General features: G+C 35.8%; 1 long non-coding RNA gene across 14 annotated transcripts; it reads right to left on the bottom strand.

Moving 5' to 3' along the window:
• Nucleotides 1-753: 753 nt before the first annotated feature.
• Nucleotides 754-11,685, bottom strand: LOC149553752 (uncharacterized). 14 transcript variants are annotated; one of them, XR_016353163.1, is made up of 4 exons: nt 5,203-6,451; nt 4,959-5,058; nt 1,695-4,677; nt 754-1,538 (listed from the first exon to the last, which is right to left on the bottom strand). It is a non-coding gene; the product is annotated as an uncharacterized LOC149553752 (long non-coding RNA). The 14 variants fall into 14 exon arrangements; XR_016353161.1 differs by having other exon boundaries at nt 1,695-5,328; nt 5,416-5,862; nt 5,989-6,451; XR_016353152.1 differs by adding an exon at nt 9,729-11,685 and having other exon boundaries at nt 1,695-9,469.
• Nucleotides 11,686-11,920: the final 235 nt, after the last annotated feature.

Here is an 11,920-nt window from a genome sequence, read left to right as displayed (position 1 = left end):
ATTCATTGGATCGGGAGGTAGTTGGAGCTGGCACTTGCAAAGACATGCCAAACGCATACTTTGTCTGATGCTCTTAGAATTACAGAGGTTGTCACTACTTTGCAATCTGCTTAAAGATTAGAAATCCAGTCCAACTCGTCCATTAACGCGTCTTCAATGAAGTTGCATGCATTTTCATCTCCGGGCTCCATCTAAGGGAAGGCCACAAGCACTGGGGTGAACAGGCATCAAATCGTCTCACTCCACCCATTTTCACAAAGATCTTTTTCAGAATCTGGGTCTGAATTTTGATTTTTTATTGACAATTTTTTAAAGAATTTTATATTCTTTCATATAACACCTGAACGGTAAACGGAAAACGGAAAACAAAAAATTGACCAAACCATCATTAAAATTCACACGACATATGACTGTCAAATTCCAAACCTCGTGCGCACCTCAAACCTTTTTTTTTAAATATAAGACATGTCAAATAGTTTTCCAAATTAAAAAATGATAAAAAATATATATATATCAAGTGTAAATAGTGTTTCAATTTCAAATTTGTAATTTGATTAATAGTGATGTATAAAAATTGTTTAGAATCTAGATGCATAACAAAGAAGGGCAGACTTGAATCATGGACAATACCATAAAATTATATAACAATGACAAATGACAAATAATAAACTTCCGACTGATAAGTATTCAAATGTACTGTTTAATAAGAATTGCATCACAGTTAGAAAAGTGATGCATAAGATAAACTTCCGATTTAGAAAAGTGATAAAACTCAGTTAATAGGTATTGTATCTCACAGTTTCAAAGTGACTACATATTTAGATTGGAAATTCTTAATTAAAGTTCTCAGAAACTCTTAATCAAAGTTCTCAGCTATGATGCTCTCCAATGAGTACATCTTAATTAAAGTTCACAGCTACGATGATCTCCACTGAGTATATCTTAATTAAAGCACATATGATTACAGAAAAATAATTTGATCGTATGATTAAAAAACCCAGGAATGTCACAACAACTTAAGCTTGCAACTCAAAACCCCTGCTAAAGTAGGGCATAATAGGAACATTTGATTAATGGAAATTTTGATTAAAGAATCTGGTCACCACAGCTGATTTCTCTGCTCACAGGAAAATTTGATTAAAGAAGCTAACAACCTAACAGATACAACTTTCCTCAGCTCACCCCGCTCAGAACAATAAAATCCAGAATCGGCAGAACTGCAGCTGAGTCAATTACTTATATTGCGGAACAAATCACCGACTGCAAAAATAATTTTTAACAAAAAAGAAACGCATTGCCTCCTGAACAAATTCATGTGCAAAATTCACTAAACTTTACCACATGAAATGAACACTGCTATAAGACATTGTAATGGTGAGGATGAAACATTGCACACCAAAAATGTCACAAATTCTTTAAAACACAAGAAGGCTGATGATATGTGATCATAGCATATAGCCTACTTTCAAAGAATGCAGAAAACCTCTCTGTGCTTGCCAGCTTCCCTTCCGTTCAAAGAGAGAAAATGGCTTCCCCTCCTGCCCAAAGAGACACAATGTTGGTCTGTAAGCCAAAGAATAATGTTGGTGTGTAAGCCAGAGGCAAGCGCACAATCTTAACTTCTATGATGGTGCTGTACTGTACTCATGGCTAGAAGAAAAATTGTCATCCTACTGTAAGGTGCTCTCAATTGCCTGTAATTCATATCAACATCAATGCTCTTTACAATTATGCTCACAAGAAGCCAGGGATAGATTAAACGGACTCCTAGATCCTTGTTATTGGTACTTGGATAATATGATCATACATCCCCCACCTATTCCAGAAACGTAGTGTTCCACAAATAGAAAATTTTCGGACCCCAAAGAGTACGCTAATAATGATTAAGCATAGCCAAATCTGAATCATCTATTCAATGCCATGTCAAAGTTCCAACACACCAGCCTGTATTAAAAGTACATAACCAAACATGTCTAAAAAGTACATGACCAAATACAATGCTAAAAAGATCATGATAAGAACATTACTTGGTAGTGGAGTTGCATTGGAACCAGGGAGTAGAGAAATTGGCATCCTGCTACCATAATTCAACGTTGCTTCCTTTCAAAACTGGGAACTGACAGAAATTCCACATCCACTGTGAAAAGCTATACACTTCCATGCATCTTTTTCCTATAAAACTAAAGATAAAATGAATGAAAATGAAATCTCTGCTGTTTTTCTCCTATTTGCTCGATGGGTGTGAAAATGTATAATAGTTCTATCATTAGACGAATGTACCACAAGCTCACTTCAACGAGCATAATGGATGATCTCAATAAACCATAACTGAAACAACGGATTCCTAATCCGTAAGTACCTCAACTGTCCTGCAGTTGAACAAAAACAAAAACAGTCCACCGTCCTTTATGAACCTGGGCCACTCGAACACTCGAACAAAAAAAAAAAACAGTCCGACGATATCCAACAAATAAGTTATAATCTCATGCACAAATTTACTTGTGTACGGTGATTATAGTCAGTACAAGGAAAAGAAACCAGGTATCGTAAGATGAGGCATTGCACCTGATTATTACTTATAGCAAAGAAGCAAAAGTCGTACAACTAAATCCTCTTAAATAAGTTTGGTCGGCCATACAAGACCTGTACAAACGAGCACATTGTTTATAGCATAAATTATATGATCAAATTAATTCTTTAAATCAATCGTAGAGAATGGCATTGAATTCATATCATTAAGAATTTATTATCCTCCTGCCACAATTAGTTGTATTGTCTTGCACAGGGAGCGCCAAAACCATTACCACTGTGGCCTGCTCTCGCCTTCCCTGTAAATCTAAACTAACTAAGCCAGAAACAACCCTCCTTCATCAACCTAAAACAATCGAATACAAAGGAAACAAAATAGTTGTACGAGATAGATTGCATCTAAATATTAGTCCTAGCAAGGGATAAAAATCTACAAAAAAATATAGGACCACATCAGTTGTTTAAAATCAGTCCAGAAGCAACGTTGAATTCAGATCAGCAAGAGTTCTTATCCTCCTCCCCAGATTAGAGATTGATCAACCCTTCTTTTACCAGCATCTGTAGGGACAGAGTTGCATTGGTTTGTGTTACAACAAGACAATTCTATAAAGAAAACTAGCATCAAATCGGTTCTAATATAACTCCCTTCAGAAACCTAAACAAATCCAGCACTCCAAAAAATAATTAACAGTGGATAATATCAAACATATACGTTAAATATTGTACAAGATCTACTTGCATACGGATATTTTAGGCAATTTCAATCCTAAACTTGTGTGTTATAAGTTAAGGCATATCACCTAACTGTCACTCCTAGCACGACCATATAAACTGTATCAACGACACAATTCTAACAAAATTATAGGATCAAATCAATTCTTAAAAATCAATAAAGAGTACAAAATTCATATAATAGAGTTATGAATTTCTTATCCTCCTGCTACAACTAATTGTATCGTCTTAAATAGCTGGGAAACCATCCATGACTGCTGGGGCATGCTATCATGCCAAAAACAGAAACCTCCGTTAGGAACCTAAACCAATCAAGTACAGAGGAAACAAAATAGGAGTTGTGAGAGACACAGATAGCACCTAAATATTACATCTGGCAAAGGAGAAAAAACCAACAAAAATCTATAGGACCAAATCAGTTAATATAAAATCAGTCATAGAGGCAGCGTTGAAATCAATTCAGGGAGTTGAGAGTAATTATCCTCTTGCCCAAATTAGGGATAGAATCATTTAATAGCTGGAACACCGTATCCATGTCAACTGTGATGTGCACAATATATATCTATTAAAGCCCAGAACCTTTACCTTCCTTTACAGACATCTGTATGGACAGATCTACATTGTTTTGTATTATAAAAGACAATTCTACAAAGAAAACTAGTGTCAAATAAGTTCTTTTAAACTGACAAATAAAAACGTTGAAATGAAAGCAGGGAGTAGAGAGAATTTCTTATTGTTTTATAGCTGGAAACACTAAATCCATGTCCACAATTGAGCGCTCTGCCACAATTAGGAGTATTGTCTTAACGCTGGGAGCACCAAATCTATGACCACTGTGGCATGCTCTCTCCTCCCTGTAAATCTAGCTATTAAGCCAGAAACAGCCCTCCTTAAGAACCTAAACTAATCACGTACGAAGGAAACAAAATAGTTGCAAAATACAGAGATTGCATCTATATAGTAGTTCTAAGCTTCTCGCAACGGAATAAAAAATTAAACAAAAATCTAAAGACCAAATCAGTCATAGCAGCAGAATTAAATTCAAATCAGGGAATCAAAAATACTTCTTATCCTCCTGTCCAAATTAGAGATTGAATCATTTCATAGCCTGAACACCATATCCATGTCAATTGCGATGTGCGCAATATGTCTATTAACCCAGAACCTCAAACCTTCTTTAAACAGCATCTGTATGGACAGATTTAACGAGGTTTTGAATTATAAAAGGCAATTATATAATGAAAACTAGCATCAAATCAATTCTTTTAAATTAATGATATAAAGAGCTTCAAATACAAATCAGGAAGTTGAGAATTCCTTATACTCCTGACAAAACTAGATTTGTTTTACAACTGGAAATACCAAATCCATGTACGCAGTTGAGTTGTTGCCTCTAATATACCTCCCTTCAGAAACCTGAACAAATCCAGCAATCAAACAAAACAACTAAACAGTCTGGACAATAACCAACATTTAAGTTAAATCTTATGTACAAGATCTACATGCGTATGGTTACTTATAGGTGATTACAATCCTACACTTGTGTGTAATAATAGAAGGCATTGCACCTAATTATTACTTCTAGCAAAACTGTATCAACGACACAATTCTAACAAAATTATAGGATCAAATCAGTTCTTTAAAATCAATCAGAGAGAGCGCTGAATTCATATAATCGAGTTTAGAATTTCTTATACTCCTCCCACAATTAGTTGTATTGTCTTATAGCTGGGAACACCAAATCCATCACCATTGTTGTGTGCTATCTCCTATTATGCCAACCCTCCTTTAGGAAACCTTAACCAATCGAGTACAAAGGAAACAAAATAGGAGTTGTAAGAGACAGATTGCACCTAAATTACTTCTAGCAAGGGAATAAAAATCTAACAAAAATCTAGGACCAAATCAGCATTGAAACTTTAAATCAATTCAGGGAGTTACGAGCTCTTATCCTCCTGCCCAATTTAGAGATTGAATCATTTAATAGCTGGAGCGCCACATCCATGTCAACTGTGATGTGCACAACATATCTACTAACCCAGAACCTCAACCTTCCTTTACCAGCATCTGTATGGACAGATTTACATTGTTTTGTATCATAAAAAGGCAATTCTATAAAGAAAACTAGCGTTAAATTTGATCTTTCAGACTAACATTGAGAGAGCGAGAGAGCATTGAAATCAAATCCGAGCATTGAGAGAATTTCTTATCGTATTGTCCTATACTGGAGCACCAAATCCATGACCACTGTAGCATGCTCTCTCCTTCCTGTAAATTTACCTATTAAGCCAGAAACAGCCCTACTTTCGGAACCTAAACTAATCAAGGACAAAGGAAACATAATATTTGTAAGAGAATGACATTGCACCTAAATATTAGTTCTAGCAAGGGAATAAAAATCTAAAATAAAAAAAATCTTAAGACCAAATCAGTTATTTAAAATCATTCATAGAGGCAGTGTTGAATTGAAATACGAGTTAAAGAGTTCTTATCCTCCTGCCCAAATTAGAGATCGAATCATTTAATAGCTGGATCCATGTCAACTGTGATGTGCACAATATGTCTATTAGCCAAGAACCTCAAACCTTCTTTTAAAAGCATCTGTATGGACAGATTAACATTGTTTTGTGTCACAAAAAGACAATTCTATAGAGAAAACTAGATGTATTGTTTTATAGCTAAAACACCAAATCCATGTACACATTTAAGTGGTTGCCTCTAATATACCTCTCTTCAGAAACCTGAACAAATCCAGCACTCCAACAGAACAGCTAAATAGTCCTGACAACATCCAACATATACATTAAACCTTATGCAGAAGATCTACTTGCCTATGGTTATTGTACGTGACTACAGTCTTAAACTTGTGTCTTTAAAATCAAACAAAGAGAGTGCTGAATTCATATAATTGAGTTAAGAATTTCTTATCCTCCTGCCACAATTAGTTGTATTGTCTTTATAGCAACAACAGATCCATGACCACTGTGGCGTGCTATCTCCTACTATGCCACAAACTGAACCCTCCTTTTAAGAATTTCTTATCCTCTTGCCACAATTAGTTGTATTGTTTTTTTGGATGGAAACACCAAATCCATGACCACTGTGGTGACAAAATTATAGGATCAAATCAATTCTTTAAAATCAATCACAGAGAGAGTACTGAAAACATATATAATTGAGTTAAGAATTTCTTATCGAAATCAATCAGGGACTTAAAGAGTTCTTATCCTCCTGTCCAAATTAGAGTTGTGAGAGACAGAGATTGCACCTAAATATTACTTCTAGCAAGCGAATAAAAATCTAACAAAAATCTAGGACCAAATCAGATTACATAAAATCAGTCATACAGGCAGAGGCGGCGTTGAAATCAATCAAGGAGTTGAAGAGTTCTTATCTCCTGTCCAAATTAGAGATTGAACCATTTAATAGCTGGAACACCATATATCCATGTCAACTGTGATGCACACAAAATACCTATTAACCCACAACCTCAACTGTCCTTTACCAGCCTCTGTATGGACAGATATACATTGTTTTGTGTTATAAAAAACAATTCTATAAAGAAAACTGGCATCAAATCTGTCCTTTCAAGCTAACATAACAAGAGCGTTGAAATCAAATTAAGGAGTTGAGAGAATTTCTTATAGTATTGTTTTATAGCTGGAAACACTAAATCCATGACCACTGTGGCACTCTCTCCTCCCTGTAAATCTACCTATTAAGCCAGAAACAGCCATCCTTTTGAAGTGTAGTCTAATCAAATCAGGAAGTTAAAAGAGCTTTTATCCTCCTGCCCAAATTAGAGATTGAATCAATTAATAGCTGGATCCATGTCAACTGATATTAACCCAGAACCTCAAACCTTCTTTTACCAGCATCTATATGGAGACATTATAAAATTCAAAATAATTAAGAGGTTCTTATCCTCCGATGATAGAACCTCAAACCTTCTTTTACCAGCATTTGTATGGAGACATTATAAAATTCAAATAATTAAGAAGTTCTTACCCTCCCACTACAATAAGAAGCTTCATTGTTTAATAGCAGGAAAGTCCAAAAGCACGCCTATCCAAAAAAACGCAACCTCCTCCCTCTAGCAACCTTAAACCAAGGACAAAAATACCAAAATGTTTGATTCATATCCAAAAGTACTTCTGTATTGTTCACTTTAGACAACTACAGTAAGTACAAAGGAAATCTAAACAACGGAAATCATACCTAATTATTACTTCTAGCATGGGAATAAAAATTGTACCACTTAATACTGAACTTCCGCACCAATGTCTTATGTTGCCTACTCACCATCTGTATAGACAGTGCACTGTTTATCATAAACAAAGGCATTATTATAACACAGATCTAGGATCAAATCAGTTGTTTCAAACCAATCATAGAGAGAACGTCAGATTCAAATCAGAGAATTAAGATATCTTATCCTCCAGCCCAAATATTAATTCTCTATATAGATTTCTTATCTACATAGAGAATCTGTATAGACAATACATATCAAATCATAAAGTTCATAATTACTTATCCTCCTGAAGTGTTTAATAGCTGGAAACACCTAATTCATGCCCATTGTAGAACGAGTCTTCACAGTGACTTGCCTACTAACCCATAGATGGCAGAACGGATTCCTTTCTCTTTCGAAACTGGTCAATCAAACACTCCAACAGAACAACAAAACAGTCTGGGAAAAATATAGCGGACAAGTCTAATAGATAACTAAAACTAAATTAGTTCCTCTAAAGTTAGAGAACATTGAATTCACCATTAAGAATTTCGTATACGCCTGCAAACTGTAGATGGCCACTAATGAGAACAAAGAGAAATTGGCAAATTGAGACAGATACATCAACTAATTATTATTTTATAGCTGGAACACCAAATCCATGCCCATTATGATGTGCTCTATATTATTAACCCAAAAAACCTAAACCTTACTTCCCCACAAAATGTATAACTATAGACTTATCAAAGACACAATTCTACAAGACAACTAGTCATAAATCGAATCTTTCCAGAATTAGAATGAGGGAGTTGAGAAGTTCTTATACTCCTGCCAGATTAGAAGCTGTATTGTTCTATAGATGGTTCCAACCGCACTTTTGAACACTCTTCGCTGTAAGATGCATTTTAACTCATAAATGAGAGAACAGATTCCTGCTTTTTTGAGCACCTCAAACTTCCTTAATGAAACTGGAAAAATTTAGCACACCACCAAAACCAAAAACAGTCTGGATAATATCTAAAACAAAAAGTTTATCCATGTACAAGTCTAATTGTAAATGAATGTAGGTAATTCAGTCGTAACAAATAACGTCTCGTAGGTATAGCATATGAATTTATAATTATTATATCTACCAAGAGAATTAAAATTGTACCAGTTATTCCTCTGACTTCAATGTAATTACCATAACTTTTTCAAAAAATTTCAACGTAACTGTATGGATAAATTGTTCTGCAAAGCCAGAGGCAAGGCGCAATTCAAAAATCTAACATAAATCTAGAATCAAATCATTTTTTTTAAATCCATCATGGAGACAGCATTGATTGCATTGATTTCAAATCATCGACTAAAGAATTTCTTATCCTCCTCCCGCAATTACAAGTTGCGCTGTTTGATAGGTAGAAACACCAAATACATGACCACTGATATGATATGACAGATTTTAATGACGTCCACGAGACTAAAGTAGTCTATGGAACCCATGCAATCACCCTCCCGAGTCAGGAGCCAAACTAGTCAGTTGCATGCAATCACCCTCCCGAGTCAGGAGCCAAACTAGTCAGTTGCAAAATTTTGGTTAACTTGTCTCTCCTTCTCTGAATTTTGATAATCAAATCCGCTGTTCTCCACTTGATCTTCCTCGAATAAATAGTTTAAGTCCTTGTTCTGCAATATTTTTGTATAATCAGATCTGATGTTGTTGTAAGCCAGGCATTCCTTGACAAAGTGCTGCTCTGTCTCAACTGTTTCCCGTATTACAGAATAAACATGTTCTGTCTGCCCACTCTTCCTTTGGAACTTGCCATCTACCTGTTTCACATCGCAGCTGATGTGAACTAATGTGAACTAGTTCTAAGTTGTGCCATCAACATTTTTGCTTTCCAGTTAATAGGTGCCCTTTTCCAGTTAATAGGTGCCCTTTTCCAGTTAATAGGTGCCCTCATATAGGCCTTTTCATCATGACGCACTCTCTCTGCCCTGTAAATATAACTATTAATCCCAATAGTCAAAATCTCTCATACTAACCTAGAGGAATCGAATAATCTGACAAATCCTTAAAACTGTTTGGATAGTATCTATCAAATAGTTTCTTCTGTGCATCGTTCACGGTAGCGACTATAATAAGTAAAAAAGTAAACAAAATAGGTGTTGTCATAGAGACATTGCGCCTATATATAATGAAGAAAGAAGTGGAGAGAGAAAGGACTCAGATTCGAGTCATTTAATGAACTCGTACTTTCTTCGCCTGTGATGAACGCTCCTCGCCTAGTCTCTCCACACAATCAAGTATCACCTCTGCTGTAGCTCACCCCTCCATAGCATGAAGCACACAAGCCCTTGACCAGGGAAGGTTCCCAAAACACTAAAATTTCTTTATAAAATATTTTCGGTAGAAAACGCAGCTGAAAAACATAACGACAGTTGCATAAAAGACCAGACACTGCACGACAATATATTTATAGCAAGATAATAAAAATTATACCACTTATTCTTGATCCCACTCAATAGCATAGATCCGAGTCACACAATGCCTATTCAACGCCGTGTTTAAGTTGCCACTTTAATCCTCTTCTTACTTCGCTCACAAAACTAAGACCATATCAGTTATTTTAATAAACTAAAAACACAACGCTCAGTACAAATAAAGGAAATATATAGTCTCATCCTGCTGTCGAAATTTAATGGCTCAATACAAATAAAGTAAATATATAGTCTCATCCTGTTGTCGAAATTTAATGATTTGTTTCTACACCTGACACTAAACCGATATCCACTCATGAGCACTTTCTTACCTAAAAGAGGTCAAATTCGAGTCTTCAACTATCCAAAAAGTGCCACACAAACGACCAAAGTTTCGAAACTCCATCTATACAGAAGTAGATTATCCATCATATAATGCACACCAACCAATATAAGTTTATTCCCATCCTTCGCCATAGTTACCTTCCGAATCTTGATCCACTGGGCCGTTGTACCCATTTCCAAACCAATTGTAGGAGACGACATATAGTGATTCACTAGGCCAATAAAATATTATTACAGATTACAAACCGTGATTCACTCCAGAGATATCAATGTTCCCCCTCAAGACCCTGTGACATAAAACCCTTGATGCTATATAAAGCCTACGAAAAATACAAACTACCAATTTCCCTGCAAACCCTAAAATACAAACTATTAATTTCCCCGAAAACCCTAAAATGTCCTGGAAAATAAATGTTTCGAAGTACTTTTGGCAAAGTCAAATTTTATGTTGAGATAAACTTACCGTCGATGCGCCAAACTCACAACCCATCTTGCGCCACACCAGTGCCTGTAATGAAACCCCTAAATGCCATAAAATATATCTATTTAAGTATTAAAGATGCATTCAATCCACCGCAATGCCCTGTAATAAATGAATTCCACAAATACGCCGATATGTAGAGAAGAAAGAGAGAGATCGAATGTTAGAGAGTACTCAGATATCGGAGGCACTACTACCCAGTTATTTCTGAATGTCTTCTCCTTCGTATGATCATGACCTAATTCCTTCCGGTTGACCCTGACTTCTCCCAACAGGGCTTTTAATTGGCTTTCACCACCTTTCACTGCCTCGTCGAGATAAAGATGGATCAAGCTATCACTTAGGGAAAAATAGTATACACCAGCTAACTTACATCACATAAATAGAGAGATAGGTATCTGGCTCGAGGTCCTCTTTCATATATGATCCGTTAACTCAGGTTAATATTCGTCATATTAAAGGATTTAACGCCAAGAAATCTACAAACGCGTGATCTCACTGAAATTGGTTACAAGCTTACATATCATTTTTGTCAGGGCTAAGAGTATATTTCCGTTTAAGAGGAGAAAAAACTAGAAAAACCAAAATAAAATCAAACCCCGGAAATAATTGAATGAAAACTGAAATGCGCACCATACACCCATCGCCTCTTAAACTGAACCATTTATTCTCAGAGCGGGCCTTGCCGAAGGAAAAACCGCAACTATAGCATCCACCGCCACGCCTTAAACTATTGCATGCGACAAGGTTGCGTTAATCGATATTTATAGGTGAGATTTGATGTGAGAGGAAGAATCGGACCGTCAAAGTGAGGCGGCGGAAGATGAACTATGGTGCTCTCATCTGCCAAATTTCAAGTGATCTTGTTCACCGACTCTCTAGATTGATCGAAAATCGCACAATTTCATTCCTATTATGTTCTAGATATTTTATGATATGCTTTACCACAAAGGCAAGTAATTTGAATTAGTAGAATATATAGAAGGAAAATGTAATAAGCCAGAGTTCTTGTTATACTAAGATGTTTCAGCTCACTTTTCCATCAACGGTTCTGTCTCATTATAGACAATGCAAGACGATGGCATTAATTTCAACCGTTTATTTCCATCCATTTTAATTGGTTGCTTATGCTTCTTGTGAAG

The sequence above is a fragment of the Cupressus sempervirens genome, chromosome 6 (assembly GCF_028749045.1).
Source record: "Cupressus sempervirens isolate cs-2001-9-10 chromosome 6, ASM2874904v1, whole genome shotgun sequence".
NCBI lineage: Eukaryota > Viridiplantae > Streptophyta > Pinopsida > Cupressales > Cupressaceae > Cupressus > Cupressus sempervirens.
This window is presented reverse-complemented; position numbering and strand designations above follow the sequence as displayed.